We start from the raw sequence: 20,479 nt of genomic DNA, 5'->3' as shown, positions 1-20,479 counted from the left end.
AAGAGCTTTGTTGTCACCGCTTCCCTTGTGCCAGACATGGGGTCGGAGACACTGTTGCTCACTTGGATGAATTAGATGCCGTGAGCCCCAGAGTAAGCAGGGGCCAGATGACAGCACTGAATCACCAAAGGCAAAGTGACGTAGTTATTGTGATGGGCAGCATAGACAAAGAGACGTCTGCAATGGTCAGCACGGGCAACACGAATTTTATGATAGTGTAACTTGTACGCCCCTTTGGTAATGGGTAATCAATTATGGGGTTTCCGGGCATGAAATAGATAAGCCTCCTGCATTTTTGTTTAATCTGTATACGTGGAAAGATTCTCAAACAAATGGAAAAAAGCCTACATTGGATTGTGACCGTAGCGACTTTTGGTCTGTGACCCAATTTCCAGACTTTGAGCCGGTTTGCAGACCCAGAACCCCAGAATGAAGGTCCAACCAAGTACCCCTGAGGAAGGACCTTGGTAAAATACCTGAGTTTTACAGTTCACCTTGCCCCAGTCCTTCCCTAAAGAGGAAGGGTTACTGTACACTGGGGGAAAGGAAACCATCAGACCTTCAGGGTGCTATTGGATACTGGTTCTGAACTGACGCTGATTCCGGGAAATCCCAAAAAACATTGCGGCCATCCAGTTATAGGGGAGGCTTATAGAGGTCTGATGTTAATGGAGTTTTGGCTCAAGTCCTACTCACAGGAGGTCCTGTGGTTATTTCTCAGTCCCAGAATGCTTAATTGGGCTATCTCCACTTAGAAGTCAGTAGAGTTCTCTCATTGGTTCCCTGGCCTGTGGAGTGTGGGCTCTTATGGTTGGGGATCTAAATGGAAGCTTTTAGAATTGCCTCTGCCAGGGAACATAGTGAATGAGAAAAACAGCATCAAATCTCTGGAGGAAATGGGTAGTTGAGGAAGGTAGTTACCAAAATCCACTAAGGACACGTGACCAGTTAGTTACAGTAGTAAGGATATAATCGATATGAGTGTTTCTGCCATATTTTGTTAAGAATGGATTTGTGCAGATATTTGTGTTCTCTTTCCTCTATTTCTTTACCATGTGATACAGTGTCAGTTAAGAGAACATCGGTTTATCATATTTAAGTTTGAGGTATTAAAAGAAGGTCCCTTGTGGTGGCGCACGCCTTTAATCCCAGCACTCGGGAGGCAGAGGCAGGCGGATCTCTGGGAGTTCGAGGCTGGCCTGGTCTACAAGAGCTAGTTCCGGGACAGGCACCAAAGCTACAGAGAAACCCTGTCTCGAAAAAAAAAAAAAAAAAGAAAAAAAAAAAAAAGAAGGTCCCTCAAGGGACATTGCCACCTATTCTAAATGTATAACGTCTTTGTGGTTGTAAAAGGCATAGTCAATTCATGTTAGATGTAGCTATGGCCTGGTTAAATGTGTAATGTGTTTACAGTTGTATGTAGGATGTTAGGTGCAATGAGGACCTGGTCATTGTTTTCAATTGGAAATCCGTCATGGCATAGGAGATATGACTGTGTGTCAAATTCACAAGGGGGGATTGTGATGGCTGTTCTTGGTTGTCAGCTTGACTACATCTGGGATTAACTGAAATCCAAGGGGCTAGGTCCACCTGGGAAGGATCTTTTCTTAATTGATTATTTGAAGTGGGAAAACCCACTTCTAATCCAGATCTGTTGAGATGAGGATATAAAGTATTAATTCAGATCTTTTGAGGTGGGAAGATCCATCTTCAATCCGGGCCACACCTTCTCCTGGCAGCCTATACAAAGGACAAGGAAGAAGGGGCCTTGCTCTCTTTGGCTGCTTGCTCTTACCTTGCTGGTAAGTTCAGTCCTTCACTGGAATTAGAACCTAACTTCTTCTAGACTGCAGTGTATACTGAAGACCAGCTGAGAAATCCAATCTCAGGGACCGAGCAACTACTGGATTCTTCTGTTGGTGGACAGCCAGTGTGGACTAGCTGGACCACAGCCTGTAAGTCATTTTAATAAACACCCCCTTTGTTTGTTTTATCTTGTTTATTTTCTGTCAGTCTTGTTCCTTTAGAGAATGCCAGCCAATACACTAACCATTGGAGAATTACAAATAGAACTGCTTTGGGATTCCATCTCATCCCATCAAGGATGGCTGTCTTCAAGAAAAGAAACACCAACAGATGCGGTGAAGATGCTGCTGAAGATGCTGGTGAAGATGCTGGTGAAGATGAGCCTTTATTCACTGCTGATTGCAGTGTAAACTGATGCATCTGCCATGGGTATCAGTATGGAAGATGCTCAAAAGAAAGTCTAAAACAGGGCTACCTTATGGTCCAACTATACTGAGTCAAAGCCAGAGAACCGCATCCGTGTTTATCTTTGCATTACTCACAATAACCAAGATATGAAACCTGTCTCAATGGCTGTCAGCAGATGAACGACTGAAGGAATGTTCGTCAGAGATGAAGAATGAAATTATGACATTCAAGAAAGATGGGGAAACTGAAGATTTGGATGCTCATGGAGCAAGTCAGATGCAGAAAGACAACATGCTTTTTTTTTTTCTCTCATGAGCAGAATCTAGATTAAAATTTTTACAAACATATACATGGCGTGAAGTAGACAGTTGGACAATGAGACGGGAGAAGGAGGTGTGGAGCGTGAGGAGTGGAAGGAGCAAGAGATGGAATAGATGTGAGATGAGAGCAGAAGGGGGAGTATTTGGGGGAGATGGGTACGGAAAGAGGGGGGCAGGGAAAGAAGAAACATATAATTATATATATGAAAATATCCCACTGAAACTCATTTTTCTATGTTAATGAAAAAGTTTTAATTTAAAATTATAGCTAAAAGGAAAGTTAAGGATGTGTAGTGTTAGTGTAAACCTCAGAGAAACACTGAAGACTTTTTAAGGAAATGTAAATAGGGCTGGGAAGACTTGGTGTGTCCAGTACTTATGGGGAATGGCTCAGTGGGTGCCGTAGTTATGGGAAATGGCTCAGAGGGTTCAGTACTTATGGGAGATGGCGGGATGGGAGCAGTACTTACACCATTCTGCCCAGATGTTCTCAATAGTGAATTTCATACTGAATACAGGCATTTATTTCATGACTGTATAGCATAGCGATGCTTCTGTAACAGAGTCCACAGCTGAGTCGGTCCTCAGTCCTTAGCACAACTGACTCCATAATGGAAGTACTATTCAGGCTGCAAAACTCAACATGAGGACAGTACTCCCTGCCAAAAGGAATATGAAGACCTAATCCAAGACCAAGCTACACAACTGTAACATATATATGTCGAGTACCTATATCAGTCCCATGCAGGCTCCCTCATTGGTGGTTCAGTCTCTGTGAGCTGCTGTGAGCCCAGGTTACTTGATCCCATGTTTTCTTGTGTCTTTGACCCCTCTGGCTCCTACAATCTGTTCCCCCCTCTTCTACAGGATTCTCTGAGCTCCACCTAAAGTTCTGGTCACGGGTTTGCGTCTGCTTCTGTCATTTGCTGGATGAAGCCCCTCTGACAACAATAGGCACCAATCTATGAGTATAGCAGACAATTGTTAGGCATCATTGCGTTGACATTTCCCCACTTCGGGTCATGTTTGATTCTATCCTGGATCTCTGGATCATTCAGCCTGTGGGTCCTGGTGCTTCAGCTAATGCCAGGGGTGGGCTTACTATCCTGGCATGGGTTTTAGGCTAGACCAGGCTTACTCCCTTACTCTCTAGGTCACCCAGCACATCCCATGGGCAGGGCAGACTTTAGGTTGGTTTTCCACTCCCTCTACATACCTGCTCACTGGAAACGGCCAGTTAGGCTATGTAGAGGTTATTGCTAGAAGTCTTAGCTGGGGTCATCCTTATAGATTCCTGGGAGATTCCCCTGCTGTCCCTGAAATGCCCCCTTCTTTCCAATAGTCTCTTTCAGTACTCTCTCCTTCCACACACACCCATCTTTCCACACACACCCAACCTAATTTCTCATTGCCGCGCACCGCGCCCCCGTGTCTGCGCTCTGTGCGCTGGCACCCAGTTCGCGAGCTTCGGGCAAGGGGGCTGGAGGTTAAAATACACAGACACACACAGACAGAGAGACATCATCCTTGAATTCCCCAAGAATGCCCCCTTTATTGTGTTCTGGGGCAGATTATATAGAGATAGCCACGCCCCAGCCAAACCCACCAGAAACCACTCTCCTGCCATCAGGAACTCCTGAAGGTCTCGTGCTCAGAGCAGCTGTAGGCACTCAAATCAGGGGAAAACAAGTTGTTTACAAGAAATTCAGGATCTGGGGGCTCACTGCTCCCAACACTCATGCTCCCAGCCTTGCCTGCCCTCAGCTCACTCACAAAATCTCTTTTGTTCCCCCTTCCCAGGGAGTTCTGTGCACCCCAGACCTTGAACTCCCTTTTGCTACCCAATCTCTCTGTGTCTGTGGATTGTGATATAGCTATCCTTTACTTTACAGCTGATATCCGTGTATAAAGGAGTACACATCATGTTTGCCTTTCTGGGTCTGAGTTACCTCACTCGGGATGATTTTTTTTTCTAGTTCCCTCCATTTGCCTTCAAATTTCATGACATCATTGTTTTTAACAGCTGAGTGATATTCCATTGGGCAGATGTAGCAAATTTTCTTTATCCATTCCTCAATCGAGGGGCACGTAGGTTGCTTCCAGGTTATGACTATTACAAGTAAAGTTGCTGTGAACGTAGCTGAGCAAATGTCCTTGTGGTATTTATTATGTACACAGTGTTCTGTCTGCATGCAAAAAGAGGGTATCAGATCTCATTATAGATGGTTGTGAGCTGTCACGTGACTGCTGGAAATTACACTCGGGACCTCTGGAAGGTCAGCCAGTGCTCTTAAGCTGTGAGTCATCTCTCCCATTCCCTGATGCACTTCTAATGTTATTAATCACATTGCCCTATAAAGCGCATCTACTTGAAATTAAGCGGACTCTTGCTGAATTCAGCAAAGTCCGTGAAATTAGGTAAGGAATAATAGTAATATTATTATTTCATACCTTTCAATGTTTTCAATCCTCTGGTCAGGCTCTGACTTACTGGTCATGTCTACCTGAATCTTGAAGGTATGTATTATTGAGGTATTTCTAGCTACCAAAACCAGAATTTGCAGCAAAGTATCTTAAACAAGGAAAATTACTCTGCCCCATGCTCTCAGTTCAAGGCAAACTGAGTTTTTTGTTGTTGTTGTTTTGTTTTGTTTTTCGAGACAGGCTTTCTCTGTAGTTTTGCATCCTATCCTGGAACTAGCTCTTGTAGACCAGGATGGCCTCGAACTTACAAAGAGATCCACCTGTCTCTGCCTCCCAAGTGGTGGGATTAAAGGCGTGCACCTCCACTGCCCGGCTGCAAACTGACCTTTTCACTTTAAGTACAGTGTTTAGAACAGGCTGTTTCCAGCTTTGTCCCCCACCACTATGAGTGTGTTGGACACTTTATTTAAGATTTTTCTCCTCATAATTGCAAAAGGTTTTCATAGAGGACGAAATTGGATTATCATACAGCTGTAGCCAGATGTGGGAGGACTGGACTATCCCCCAGCCTAGCCTCTTGAATAAGAAACTTTCATCTTGATCTAAGCAGGCTCCCTTTGCTATTTCCATTTTCAAATTACCAGCCCTCATTCTTTCAAGCAGTTATGGAGGTGGTCACTAGGCACACCATGGCAAGTAATTTCACAAGAGACAAAAGCTGGAGAGCAGGAGACAGGGGAGGTCACTATGCTGATTTTTTTCTTTTTTTGAGAGCTCCCCAAACCGCGCACAAATGTGAGAGAAACAGTCATCTAAAATCTCCTGGTGTTTGCAGATCAGTTGTATTCGTCTCTTACAAATGCATTTTTTATTTTCAAATTTACAAATTGAATCAAGGTTGGAGCTACATCAGTCATTTCCCTTCAACCGATCTGTTTCCGTCCGCCGGCAGAACAACTTTATTGTTAATCATTCTACACTATAGGGAGCCGATGTTTGGGATGCTGACCATGAAGAGAAGAAAAACAAACCAAGGAGGGTAGGTTATAAAGAGGAAAGTAAGCAAAAAAGAAGTAGAATTTGTTGAAGAAAGAAAAGAAGGAAGGAAGGAAGGAAAGAAGGAAGGAAGGAAGGGGGAGACAGAGAGAGAGGGCAGGAAAACTAAAGAGAGAGACAGGATGTATGGAACAGTCACTAATTTGGATTGTCTAATATGAGTGTATTCCGCTAACTAGGTCACTTGCCACTTGAAATGATATTGGCAATACGCCATTGAGAGACAGAGGAAGGAGCAAGGAAGCAGGTATTCTGCGTGTTAGAATCTGTCCCTCCTAGCCACAGGGCAGGAGTGTCCTGGTGGGAACACATGCTCACACAGTTCATGGCAGGATTCCGATGGCACTCCTTTTTTTGTTTGTTTTTTTTTCTTTAGCTCACACTCAAAGATAATTTTCCTAAGAAGCTATCTAAATATTTAAGACTATTTTTCCCCCAGGAACAATTAGCATCAAGCTTATAAAAGGTCAAGGAATTGTCTGTTTTGCTTTGAGACAGGGTCACTTGGCTATCACCTAGGGGAACTGAAAACTCAAAACCCTCCTGCATAAACCTTCCAAGTCCCAGTGTTTGTCTGTCTGTCTGACTGCTGGCTAGTTGGATCTTGTGTGTTTGTGAGTGGCTCGGGAGACGGAACCAAGGCCTTTGTGGAGGGCAGGCAAGTGTCTACAACTGAGCTCCAAGCCTAAAAAGGAGACTTTTATGTCCTGAGTTTCAAAAGTACTAGAACTTGCAAGTCACGGGATCTTTATAAAGATTTGTTCCTCTGTATAAAAGCTAAGGTCACATGAGAGCAAAGAGGTTGCATATGTCAGAATCGCTTTAGGTTTTTGAGGTATGCTTTCTGCCTTCAATTGTTCCCTGTGGTCCTTTATTTTCTTAGGTTTTTCTCCCTTTCTATCCTTTGCAGAACTGGGATTGCAAGGACCTTGGACAGGATGCCAGGCAAGCACTCTGCCCCTGAGCTACAGCCCAGCCCCGCTCACTTCTTTCTGTCTTGGGCCATACGGGTGAGAGAGTCCTGTTGAACATTCCCCGTTGTTGGGACAATCATCATTTTTGCTAAACAGATTTTGATTCCTTTTCATTTTTATATCTAAGGTGAAATCAGTAGGCTTCAAAGCCATGCAAAACAAATGTATACTCCAATGAGCAGAATATGATAGACACACTTGCCGTGAACAATGGCACCGAGAAACAGGGGTTTCCAGCTCCTCTAGACGCCCCACAAATTCCCTGAGCTGAGTGGCAAGCCTTTCCTCACTCCACAAGCGTGGTAGGCTCCTGATGAATAAGACATCTCCTCTGGCCATTTCTTTAGAATTGATTGACCCCCAGCCGATCCATAAACACTGCATTTTGTGCGCTAAACATTCGTATGGCTTACGAGCACCCCGTGCTCTATACTCGCCTTTCCACCATTCCCTTTGCTTTACATTTTGAAGACCTGCAGCCACCAGATGTGCAGCTTCCTGGCAATTGAATCTCGTCTTCCTGGGGCAGGCTCCAGTTGCCCTCCCGCTAACTGGAGGTTGGGGTCCCCATCAGACTGGGGTTTCCCTCACTGAAAACTACAGGGGAAGAAGCATTATGTGAGTCCCTTGTCTGGTCGTTCTATGGAATGCTTAACAAAGCGATTTTAAAACGGAAAAGTTGATTTGGGCTCACAGCTCTCTGGATACCGTCCAACATGGCAGGGAGGCGTGGCGGCAAGGGGCTGCGGATCACAGGGCAGCGTCCACGATCAGGAAGCAGAGAGAGGTGAATGCTGGGGCTCACCTCACTTTCTTGACTTTAGTCTGAGACCTTAGATCAATGGCACTACCAAGATTTGGGGTGGCTATGTCTTCCCACAGCTAATCTGATCTTATTTCCTTGGCGATTTTAAGTCCCATCAAGGGGACAATCAAGATGAACCCTCAAAGGGTCCTTTGATCAGGAGACAACTGCACCAATCCGACCTTCCTTCTGCAATCCATTAATTTACTGGGGGACTGCAAAACGGTGCAATTAAAAGACCAGTCACTTTGGCTGAAAACATTCTGTAAAGAGACACGTCTCTTTGTCTACCACTTGACTACCTGGTGCTGCAGTTCAGACCACAATGCTGCTTTTCCTACCCATGTTAATTTTCAGGTAGTGAAATTTCTCCACAGAAGCAGAACAATTCTTTCTTTCTTAAAATCATAACTACGGCTTATTTCTGAAGTTGTCAGTCAATAACAGCGTCTTCTTAAAGCTCAAATGCCCCATCTTTGGACCATAGGGCTATTTTTGAGTTGGTTTCTAGTCCCTTTTGGCATGGCTTAGTAACTTTTGCTAGATTCTTTGATATCAGGTCTTTCAAGTTTGTTGTTTATTTCATGCCTCAGACATGTATCGAGTCTGGTTTTTTTTTTTCCCCAAAAGTCCTGCTTTCTGTGGTAAGAACTATTAATATAATTCCAAGCCCACAGTCCAGATGTTAATTTTTAGCATTGCTAGGCTGGTTAGTTGTTGTAGATAAAATTTTACAAGTGAAAATGATCAGATTCATATTTCTAGTTAAAATTCAGGACTGTGTATGTTTTCATTTTTGTTTTACTGTTCTTTTCACATCTGAATCTCTTTGCCTTCCAATGAAGCTTCCCGCTTAAACGGGACGTCATAGATTAGTATTTTAACCAGTTTGGATTATGATAACAACATACTCTAAAATGATTAGGTTATAATCAATTAAAATTTACTTTTCACACTTCTGGAGGAAGACAAGTTCAAGAAGGCTGTGCCAATCATTTGGGTATGTGGCAAGGGTCCATCTGTTTGCCACAGAAGACCTTCTGTGTCCTCCTGTGGTAGAAGGGTGAACCAGGCTCCCTGGGGTCCTCTAACGAGGGCACTACTCCTACTGAGCACTCTCCTCTCAGGCCATAACCACTGCACAATGGTGCTGCTTGAGGACCTTTTGTATAGGTTCCTACGTCAGCATACAAATTTGGTGGAAACAAACACTCAGATCATATTAGATGAAATATCTCACGATTCGTTTACTTTATGGTTCATTATTCATACAAGAAGATCAGAATAACAATACAAAATGCCTTTCACTGACCCGCGGGCATTGCTTGACCTGTGGGCATTGCTTGACCCGCGGGCATTGCTGTCTTGTCTGGGATGCCCATAACAATGTCCCCTATCATGATCACTTTTGATTTTGACTAGTATTGATTCTTCAGGTAAACTTGATCTTTTTACCATATCAACCAGCCACTGCAGTGAGGTCTTTCTGATCATCTCAAATACCTGAAATGCCTCCTCTAATCAATTCTTCATGAAGAAATAATAAGAACAATATCCTCCACTCTTTTAAATATTACTATAAGTATTGTTCTGTCTTGTTGGCTCACATTTTAGTCCTTGGGTCTCTTGGCTATGTTCTTCCATTTTCTTCTAAACTATTGTCAAATCTGATGATAATTTACTTTTCTAACCCTTCTAAATTACTTGTATCCCAACAGAATCCTTTCTTTTTTTCTGTAAAGCTTACTCATTTTCCTGTCAGTCTCTTCCGCTTTAGCTTTGTAATCCTCTTGCCTCAGAATCCCGAGCTCTAGGTTTTAAAGTATGTCATCATGTCTGGCTCTGGAATGAAATTTTGGTGTTTGCTGTTCTGGGTCAATAGTCTCAAGCTATTCGCTGTACTTTTTCAACACGTGGATTCATATTTATTTTTCCTTAAGGAAAGTTTTTAAATATAGATTATATATACTTTTGGTGTCTGTGTTGTCCTTTTTGCCCATCTTCACTGATGACATCAGTTATCTATGGGTGACTTTTACTTATTTCATTTCTTCTCAATTTTTGAAAATATGAAACTGGCCCTATATTTCCCTTAAGCCAGAATCTGTATTATTTTGTGTGTTGCCATCTTTCTTCTGGTTCGGGTTCATTCCTGAAATGATTTTTCTTTTATTTCTAATTATCTCCTAGTTCTGTCATTTATCACCAAGTTTCTGAATTTCACCACAGTGTGAATTCTTTTCTTAATGCATTTGAGCTTATATTGAATTAGAAAATTAAGCTTTGATTTGTTCTGTGAACATGGCATCCAGGTATATGATGGGTTATTTGGCACTTCTTTTCCCCCCAGCAAGAAACGAATAGGTAACCGGACAGGAGGAATGGAGCTCAAGAAGGCAGAAGAAAGAAGATGCATGACTGTTGAGTGTCTGAGCACTAAACTGAAGCTAAGAGCATTGGGGCAGAGTGCAAAGAGGGAGGTCAGAGGCCCGGGAAAGAATACTTAAGCAGGTCTGCCTCGGAGAGGAGGCAGATAAAGAGAAGCCCACAACAGAAACTGAGAAGCACAGCAGGTACCCACAGTGAGCTCACCCACAGTGAGCACCACAGAAGCCACAAGGGGAACTTCCCAGCGAGGGAACGCTCAAGAAAGGCCTGGTAAGAGGATTCAGCCGGCAGGAAGTTATGACGAACTGGGAGTTAATTACAAAGGGAAGAAGGGTGGCTTAGAGAGCAGTCGCAGGGCAAGGGGACACCTTTAGGTGAAGAGAAGGGTGAGAGGTCCAAGAAGACAAGGCCTGCCGTTTCCATGGAGGGAGCTGGCACACAGGAAACCAGCAGTTTTATAGAACTGTGTTCTGCAATTCAGCACTAGTCTGTGACAGTGCGGTGAAGGGTGTTGACAGGACACCAAGCAGAAAGCCACCTGTTCTACCAGACACACATATACGGGGTAAGATGAGGAGGCAGCTCAGTCGATCACTGTCTCCCAGAGTCCTCACCTAACAGTAGTTCCTGCGGTTATACCCAGCAAAAACTACCTTGGGGGGCTGAGGGCAGCAGGCAGAGGCCACTCGCCAGCTCAGGTGCCTGCAGCCACTACCAGCTCGCTCCTCTCAGTTCCTTATTAAGCTGCCTGTGCTCTCGGCTTCTCTAAGGCTCTCTGAACTTCTTACCACCATCCTGTTTTCATTGGTTTGAGCCCAGTCTCAAGCCGTTCTTCTATTGGTTGCACCGTGACCAGGGCAACACTTGAAAGAACGAGTTTCAGAGGGTGACAGTCTGTGATGGGGGAGCAAGGCAGACGCTTGGAGCAGCAGCTAAGAGCTCACTTCTCACAGGCGGGAAGCAGAGAGCTCAGGAAGCACAACTCAGGGCAGGAAGCTGGTGCAGAGGCCATGGAGGGATGCTGCTCACTGGCTTGCTCTCCCAGGCTTGCTCAGCCTGCTTTCTTATGGCAGCCACGATACATTTTCTTCCGTGCCAGGTCTGTGCACTAACCCCTTCTCACAAAGAGCTGCAGGAAATTGCCAAGTCACCACACAGCCATGTGGCAGGCTAACCAAACAGTATGCAACTTTGTGCCAGAGGGGCAGTTCAGCTGTGTGGGGTGGGAGTCAGCTGCAGACCTTCTGGACAGGGTCCAGTAATGGCATGGACTCGGGCCACATGGACACCAAACTGTTGCGGTAAAATAGAGTACCACATTAGCCCAGAATGGAGTATAACGAAGGCTTATTTATTAGGGGTAAACTCACAGAAAGAGTAGTGACCTGCAGTCCTCTGCGTGTGCTGGGAACTGGAACTGAACCCAGCGGCGAAGAGACCCTTGCACGCTTTTACGTCTGCATTTACAGTACATGAGGCCATGCCCAAAGTGGGCCAATATCTTAAAGGCTATTGGCTGAAGAAGTTCCCACAGCAACACATCTGCGTTAAAAGATAGATTTTAAAGGAGATGAGAGAGGCAAAAAGTCTGGGATAGGATTGGCTGAAAGAAAAGAGACAATCCCAACTTTCTTTTCTCTGTCTGGACACTCGGCTGGGAGCAAGCTCATCTGAAACAGCTCAAAGGGACAGAGGCCAGGCCAGCAGAGATGGGAGGAGTGTTCCTCAGCCAGGGTCTGCCCCATGAGGCTTCCGTGCCTGCCAACCAGGAAACTCAGGAACTCAGTGATTTCCCCGTACCTTCCTACCCGTCCACAGACCAGAGCGATAGTGCCGGAGCGGAGCTTCCTGTTCTGCACCCGGCTGCTTCAGCAGCTCAGGTCTCCATCCACTCAGTTACTTAACTCCTGCCCCCAGGGTTCCCACGCCCCTCCTGCATCAGCAGGGTGCTGTGGATTAAGACCAACACCCTTGTGTGCACCCGTCCGTGTTTGGGCTTGCGTTGTTGGCGTGGTGAGTCGGCACCTTCTGTAGCTCAAACCAGTGTCGAACTCCCTAGGAGCTGAGGCCAGCGGCGTTAACCTGACCCACCTGCCTCTGCTTCCCCGGGGCTGGAATTACAGCTGTGTACTTCCATGTCACGCCCAGGCGTGCTTCTGATTTATTGCTTGGTTCATCAAACTGTGTAGACTCCATGGCCAAGTCCTTCTGAGTTCGCCGTGTCTAACTACATAGCACGGAAGAGTTCATCCACACGGACTATGGCTCCCTGTCTGCTTCGTGTTCCCGTGCTCTTTCAGACTTGAATGGGGTAGGATTTGAAGCCCCCTGTCCAGCTAGAAGGGTGGCACTCTATTCCTGGGGTGTTAAAGCTCAGTTTGGATGGAAACTCTAAGCTCACCTTCCGTGTCCTACACGTGCGCAGAGGCGACTCTGAGGTCACTCTAACAAGAGGGGACAGGCAGAAAAAGGGCATCGGAGTGTGCACCATCAATTATCAGCCTGAAAAACAAAACAAAACAACACCCTCCACACACAGGTCAGAAATAAATCATCATGTTAAATCTTTAGACCAACCATCTTGGTAAGCGCGCCTGAACAGCCGGGCTCTGCTTCAGCTTTGACACCCAGCGTTCTAAGGCTTTTGAAAAATGCGTGGACTGTTTCCTTAAGATATTCGCATGCAAAGTTGCCAGAGCTGCTTTCTCCACCCGCCCACGCATACCTGCCCTCCGTAGGGCGGGCGGGCGCTGACTCAGCGCCCAGCCTCCTCCCACGCCTGCTGACTTAGTGACCCGCACCCACTTCCCACAAACCCACAGGCTCCTCTCCCTCACACAGGTACAAATATTCACACTCCCACTGCTCAGCAGACGTGGGTTTTTTTTCCCCTAATGACCATTATGTTTCTTTTTATTCACAAACAAGCTTGACGCAGCACAATGGAGTTATTTATTCTCAAACTGGTTTTTCAAAACTCCCTCATATTCAAAATAGGATTTTTCTATTTTTGAAAACACCAAAACGTATATACACTGAGTGTTGAACTTTTTTTTTTTTTCAGGAAGAACAGATGCCCTAAGGTTCGTCCAAATTAAAATATTGTACTCACATTTTGCAGCAAAGGCTGCACCTACGAGACACGGGCTCAGTGAGTGGGTGGGGTGGGTATTTGCCATGGGGGTGTTTGAGCTACAGCTGGCATCTGCAGGCTGCCTGACAAGATTAATTGGCAAAGAATTAAACCGGTACGGTCCAGAGCCAACACCCGAGAGGAGGACCAGCCCACTTGTCAAGCCCTGCCAAAGCCTCCGGATCGGTGGAGCGTGGGCTGGGGGAAGGTAGGGAGGCGAGTCTCTGCTGCCTTTGTGGTTTTAAGGCTAGTGGAAGGACCTCCCCCATTCGCGGCAATGACTGTCTTCTTTCTTGTGTGTATGTATGATATCTGTGTGTCGTGCCGTGGGCACATCCATGCCAAACTGCATGTGCCAAGGTGAGGGGACAACCTCCAGCCTGTGTCACCTTCCACCCCTTTTTAAGTAGGGTCTCCTGTTTACAGCTGCTTAGGACAAGGTAGCCGACTGCAGTTTCTTGGGGTAACCCCGTGACTGCCCCCTTCTTCCGAAAAGCACTTTCAGACTAAAGTGGTGAGCTTCTGCGTCAGCTTTGGTGGGTCAGGAGGTCTGAACTTTGGTCCTCTCGGTTGTGTGGTAAGAGCTTTATCCTCTGAGCCATCTCCCCAGTCCCCATGACAACTCTTTCTCTTTCGGGGTTGATATTACGTGCCACAGGGTGTGAGCTGTGAGCATAAGCCATACTAAACTATAACTCACCTCTTCTTTAAGAAGAGATATGAGCAAAATAGTGGATTCTAGGAATGCAGAACTGATTTGTGTGTATATATTTTGCTCCATCATTTGTAAGTGATGTGAATTCTTTGGGGTACAACAGAGGCCATTTTTCTTTCTCTTTTATCTCTAAGACGGGGGCATGTTTGACATACAGCATCCTGGTTGGGGAAGAGGGAAGCGGTTTTTTAACCTGGTTGTTTTTCTCAGCCCTCAGCTCTAAGGCCAGTTTTAATCTCCCTTCTGTTGGCCTGTCTTGTACTTTTTGCTTTAAATTCCCATGAATTTGATCTGCTCTCATTTTATTTTAGCGCTTCTCTCTCTTGTATCAGCTTTAAACTTAAAAGTCTTCTTGGCTCCTTGGGACTTTTCAGACGCAGGTCTGCCTGTTTAACTTTGTATTTTTATAAAACAAACAAACAAACAAAGCTCCTCACATAAAAATCCCCATAGGAAAAGATGCAAAAGCAAAACTCAAGTGTCTCCTGTCATACCTCATAGCCACTGTGGTGATCTGACTGCCACCAAGTTCCAGAATGACCATGAGCACTCCCGTCCTCTCAATGGACCTGCAGAGAATCATGAGAAGATGCCACCCCTCAGTTAACCTGTTGTGGTCCGTGTCTCCTGAGAGTTCCAATGTTGCCAGCTTGGTCATCAGTGTCGTGATTACGGAAAGCCGCAGAGACACTTGGTGGAGATCTGTGGACGGTGATCCCGTCCTTGTTTGAGCTGAGGTCTTGGAAGGAATCTCCAGTTCTCTTGGCATCACGGTTCTCAATGGAGAGGTTGAAGGGAGACCTGGTCAAAGCCTTGCGTTGTGGGACCGACCTTACTATCGGCTCTTGGGAGGCAAAGGCAGGCAGAGCACTGTGAGTTCAAGGCTAGCCTGGTGTACTTAGTGAGACTCTGTCATGAGAAACAGAAAGAGAGAGAGAGAGAGAGAGAGAGAGAGAGAGAGAGAGAAATAGCTTAACCCTTTTCAGCTGTCTAACCTATCCTAACCATGTGCTTTTTCCTCTCACAATTGCTTCTGCTGGAAGGCAACTGCAACCTAGCAAGTGGGCCATACCAGAGTTAGCACCATGCCCCAGAACTGAACTTCTCAACTGGTGACTTACCACCCTTAAGGGATCAAACAACCCTTTCACAGATACCCTAACATATCAAGAATTTGCATTATGACGCATACCAGTAACAGAATTATAGTTATGAAGTAGCAATAGAAATAACTTTATGGTGGGGGGGGGGTCACCACAACATGAGGAACTGTATTAAAGGATCGCAGCATGAGGAAGGTTGAGAACCAACGCCTTCTGCATGTGTTATACTCAGGTGTTTTATGACACAGCAACAGAAAAATGGGCCAGCATATTTGGTAGGAAAGAATAGAGGAAGGTTAACAGTTCTACTGGGAATGAGAAGCCTAGGTGTGACTAAGACAGCTGAAGCCTAGGTGTGAATAAGGCGGCTGAAGCCTAGGTGTGAATAAAACAGCTGAAGTCTAGCTCGCTGAACATAGCGGACAATGAGGACTACTGAGAACTCAAGAACAATGGCAATGGGTTTTTGATCCTACTGCACTTACTGGCTTTGTGGGAGCCTAGGCAGTTTGGATGCTCACCTTACTAGACCGGGATGGAGGTGGGTGGTCCTTGGACTTCCCACAGGGCAGGGAACCCTGATTGCTCTTAGGGCTGACGATGGAGGGGGACTTGATGGGGGAGGGGGAGGGAAATGGGAGGTGGTGGTGGGGAGGAGGCAGAAATCTTAAATAAATAAATAAATAAGACAGCTGAAGCCTGGGTGTGAATAAGACATTTCCCTGAAAAGGAACTGAGATCAGTTAGCGTTAATCCTTTTGACATAGAGGGTTCAAGGCACAGATTTAAAGTTTGAGATAAATTGAAAGCCTGTGTTGGATCAAGCAACCATTTTTATGGCCCAAACACAGACGATCAATAGCCACACAGCCACCTGGGATATGGAGGTTTATTCATAGGAAACTATAGGCAGCACTGAGTGTCTGCTGGCAGAAGGATAAGGGGTGTGGGGTGGGGGGAGGCAGGGAGAGGATAACTGAGCCGCCATCTCTGCTTTCTCCCTGACACACAATTGGAGCTCTGTTCCTCAGACAGAAGGACCCTTAGGCCGGTGTTTTTCAACTGTAGATTATGAAATCAGCTAGGATTAATGGACTAGGGAATCAGTTTTGAGGCTCACGGTCAGCATTTTTATGGGTTGACTTCCCCAGGAAGCAGACTTGGGGATGGTGTGGAGCATTGAATGCTCCACAGGTATTAACTGCAGAGAAAAATCGAAATGCCCACCATAAAGGCAATACAGTAATAGTATAACATGTGTCTTAGCTTGATCAGTATTTACATGATCTTAATTATATGTTCAGTTAATCAAATGTTAAAGCCGGGTGATTGTTTGGGAAGAGCATCGTGGCGCAAACACATTGGGAGAGCAGGAGAAAATGAAGTCTGAGTCTGTGTCTTCGATTGCAGGAAGTTGTGGTCATATCTAGAACAAAGCAGTAGTTAGAAATGCGGAGATAAACGCAAAGAAACATCTAGAAACGTTGAGTTTGCATGGGAAATGCAGAGGAAACCAGAACTATAGAACAGGTTGTTCAGAGAACAGACTGTTCTTTTTGTTTCGTTCCAATGAGCAAGTGGGGTCTAAAACCAGAACAATCAGAACATGAGAATATGAACAATGCTGTAAAGATGACAGGACGTGCATCTTATTTTGGAGATATGGAGACAACCATCCCAAAGACCAAGCGGGGGAAAGTGGCTTCCGTTTTGTGCAGAAGGAGTTGGTCTTTACCATAGTCATTACTAAGCCATCTCTGACGGGAGAAGCGTGCAGGGTCTTCCATGCATGCTGACACCTGCCAAGGGTTTGCATTTTAGTTTTACTCCTTGCAGGGTTCCGGTCTTTAAAATGAGTAACATTTTCCTCAGGGGAGAAGGGAATAAAGAAGCAAACGGCTTTGGAAACCCCTGGTAGAAAGAAAATTATCCAGGAGGGTTTACTTTGTTTTTCTCGTGGGCAAAGCCTGGTTTTCAACAGCCTGCACTTAAGTTCTATGAAACCCCTCCCCTAGCCTCCATGAAGCCCCTCCTCTAGCCTCTATGAAGCCCCGCCCTAGCCTCTATGAAGCCCCTCCTCTAGCCGCTATGAAGCCCCTCCCCTAGCCTCTATAAAGCCCCTCCCTAGCCTCTATAAAGCCCCTCCCTAGCCTCTATAAAGCCCCTCCCCCTAGTCTCTATGAAGTCCCTCTCCTAGCATCTATGAAGCCCCTCCCCTAGCATCTATGAAGCCCCTCCCCTAGCTTCTATGAAGCCCCTCCCCTTGCCTCTATAAAGCCCTTCTCCCAGCATCTATGAAACCCCTCTCCTAGCCTCTATGAAGCCCCTCCCTAGCCTCTATGAAGCCCCTCCCCCAGCCTCAATGAAGCCCCTCCCCTAGGCTCAGAAGACTACCAGTCCTTGAGGCTGGGAGTCTCAACAGTCACACCGTCCCAGGCTACCTACCTCACACAGGGGGCGACAACGGGCAGTGACACGGTCCCACAGGACAGGGTGCCTGCGTAGTCCCATTCTGGTGCTAGAAGCCCAGAGTTTCTGAAGAACCATTGGTCCCTGCCCCAAGATAGAAGCGTAAAAGTACTGATTCTGCTCTCATCGAAGAAACACAGAGCAGCACCAGGAGAGCGAAACAACCCAGGCGGGCAGAGGCTGTCGCCTGAAAGGGCCGCTCCCTACCTCGGTGGGCCTTGCCACACCAATAAAAGCAAGCAGAACGGTTCTTTAGATGAGTTACCCTACTCCGATGCTCCTAATCTGTGACGAGCTAACATTAAAACCAACGTGACAGTCTTTGTCAGCTGCTTCCTTACTAAAGAGTGCATGCACATGTTCCTATGTAAATATGCATGTGGCTACACATATGTGTACGTGGACTTGTGTGCACAGGACACGCAGGCAAAGAGCCACATCAGCTGTATTCCTTAGTCATTCTCTACCTTACTTTTTCAAGACAATTATATCTGTTCTGGTTTGCTTTCTGTGGCTGTGAGAAAACCCTGGCCACAACCAGTCTGGGGAGGAAGAAAGGGTCCATTTCAGATTGTACTTTTTATCCATCATCAAAGAACTCCAGGGCAGGAGCTCACGGCAGAATGTGGGTGCTAAGACCGCACAGGAACACTTTTTACTCTTTCTGTCCAAGGCCTGCTCAGCCTGCTTTCTTATACAACCCAGGACCACCTGAGTAGAAGTGCCACTGCCCACAGTAGGCTGGGCCTTCCTGCATCAATCATGAATCAAAAAACGTACCCTGTAGACATGTCCATGGGCCAGTCTGAGGCTCCATCTTCCCAGCTGACTCCCGTCTGTGTCAAGTTTACAAAAGTAACCAGCGTGGCTGATCCTTTTGCTAGCCTATCACACAAACACATCCACATTGAACCACAACCTTTCCTTGTTTATCCCCAACACTGCATGCTACTGCCACCATACAAAACATTGTATAACTTTGAAGGCCCCACAGTATTTTTAAAGACTCAAACACTTTTAAAGTTCAAAGTCTTTTAAAAATATCCAAAGTCTTGTAACTGTGAGTTCCTGTGAAATTAAAAAACAAAAAACAAACCACCAACAACAACTTAAATACCTTCTTAGTTTAAAGGGAAGAACAGCGGTCTAAAAACAATCACATTTGAATAAAACTGAAGCCCAGCAGTGTCTGGCATCTGGGACTCACGCACGAGCCTCTGAGTACCAAAGGGTGTAGATGACATTCCTCGTCTCTGGACCTGCACCCTACACAACACACGGCTTGTAGATTCAGCTCTACTCTGGGCTGCTGCTGTCCTTGGCGGTCACCTCACAGGCTTGGAATCTCGAAAATGTTGGGATCCCCACTGCGACTTAGGCTGTACCTTCACCAGTGGCCTTTCTCGGCCTCTTCGGGGACTCCGACTCTCCCCTTTACACCTTCAAATTAAATATTGTATGGAACACTCTTCCACGCCACCAACTTCAGCTGCCAGCTTGAACTCCAGCCTCTGCCCCATGGGACCACAGCACTGACCCTGAGAAAATACTTCCCAGAAGATTTTGTCTCAGTGATGCTGGTCTCTTATTAGCTACGGCTGATTTTTTTTTTCCAGTTCCAGCTAGCCCACATCCATTGTCCCAGAAAAGCACAGATTCCCCCCTTTACAGATTCTTATCCAGTCTCTCACATGAACAGCCCTGATCGTCTTTGCTTCCTTCTGGAGCGTCACAAGCCAGGCTTCCATCATCCGCACTGTTCTCAGCATTAACTTCCAAGTTCTCACAAAACAATCCTTTAAACTCCAAGTGTTCAATGGCTTTCTCAGACCAAAGTCCCCAATGCTTCTGTTAATCTTCCCTAGAACAATACAGAGCCGTCACAATCCCACGCCTCTTTCCAAGAGTTCTGCTTTACTTAGCATTTCTGTTGCTATGACAAGACACTGACCAAAACCAACTAGGAAGAAAGGGTTAACTTCATCTTGTGCTTTATAGTCTACCGTTAAAGGAAGTCACTGCAAGGACCAAGGCAAGGAACCGGAGGGGGATCCAGAACAGAGACCATGAATGAACAACGCTTAATGGCCTACTTGGATTTCTTTCTTTTTTATAGACTATTTCATTATTTTATGTGCATGAGTTTCTTGCTTACATGTATGTTTGTGTACCATGAGTACGTCTGGTGTGCACAAAGGCCAGAAGAGAAAGTTCTATTTCCTGGAACTGGAGTTACAGGTATTCATGAACTGTCACGTTGGTGCTAGGACTTGAACCCAGGACTTCTGAAAGAGTCATCTCTACAGTCTCCTCAACTTGCTTTCATGTATAACCTGGAATCACACCACTCACAGAGGACCGAGTCTTCCCACATCAATCATGCAATGAGAAAATGCCTTCCAGACACGTTCACAGAGTCATCTGATAGAGGCAGTTCCTCAGCTGAGAGTCCTTCTTCCTAATGTCTATAGCTTGTACCAACTTGACAAGAACTAATCAGCATGCTGTCTGAACCCAGAGCTCACTGATTGGCTAGACTGGATAGCTGAAGCCAGGGATCTGCCTGTCTCTGCCCCGAGCAGTGCTGGAATTACAGGCACATGCCATGCCTGGCTTTCTACCTGGGGGTCAGGGATCCTAATTCAGTTCCTTGGGCTTCTGCAGCAAGCACTTTACCGACTGAGCCATCTCTCCAGGTTCTGCTTATGACATTTTAGAAATAAGTGTAGTCATCCCTCCACATCCACTGATCAACAGGGGAAAGAAAATATTTGGCAGTTTTTCTGAATATTGCTCACTTATCATTGGTCCCTAAACAACACAATATAGTGGCTAGTTTTGATTTTCTTAGGTATTACAGTAATCTAGATATGCTTTA

Source organism: Chionomys nivalis, chromosome 26 (genome assembly GCF_950005125.1).
Source record: "Chionomys nivalis chromosome 26, mChiNiv1.1, whole genome shotgun sequence".
NCBI classification, from domain to species: domain Eukaryota; kingdom Metazoa; phylum Chordata; class Mammalia; order Rodentia; family Cricetidae; genus Chionomys; species Chionomys nivalis.
Note: the sequence above shows the minus strand (reverse complement) of the source record.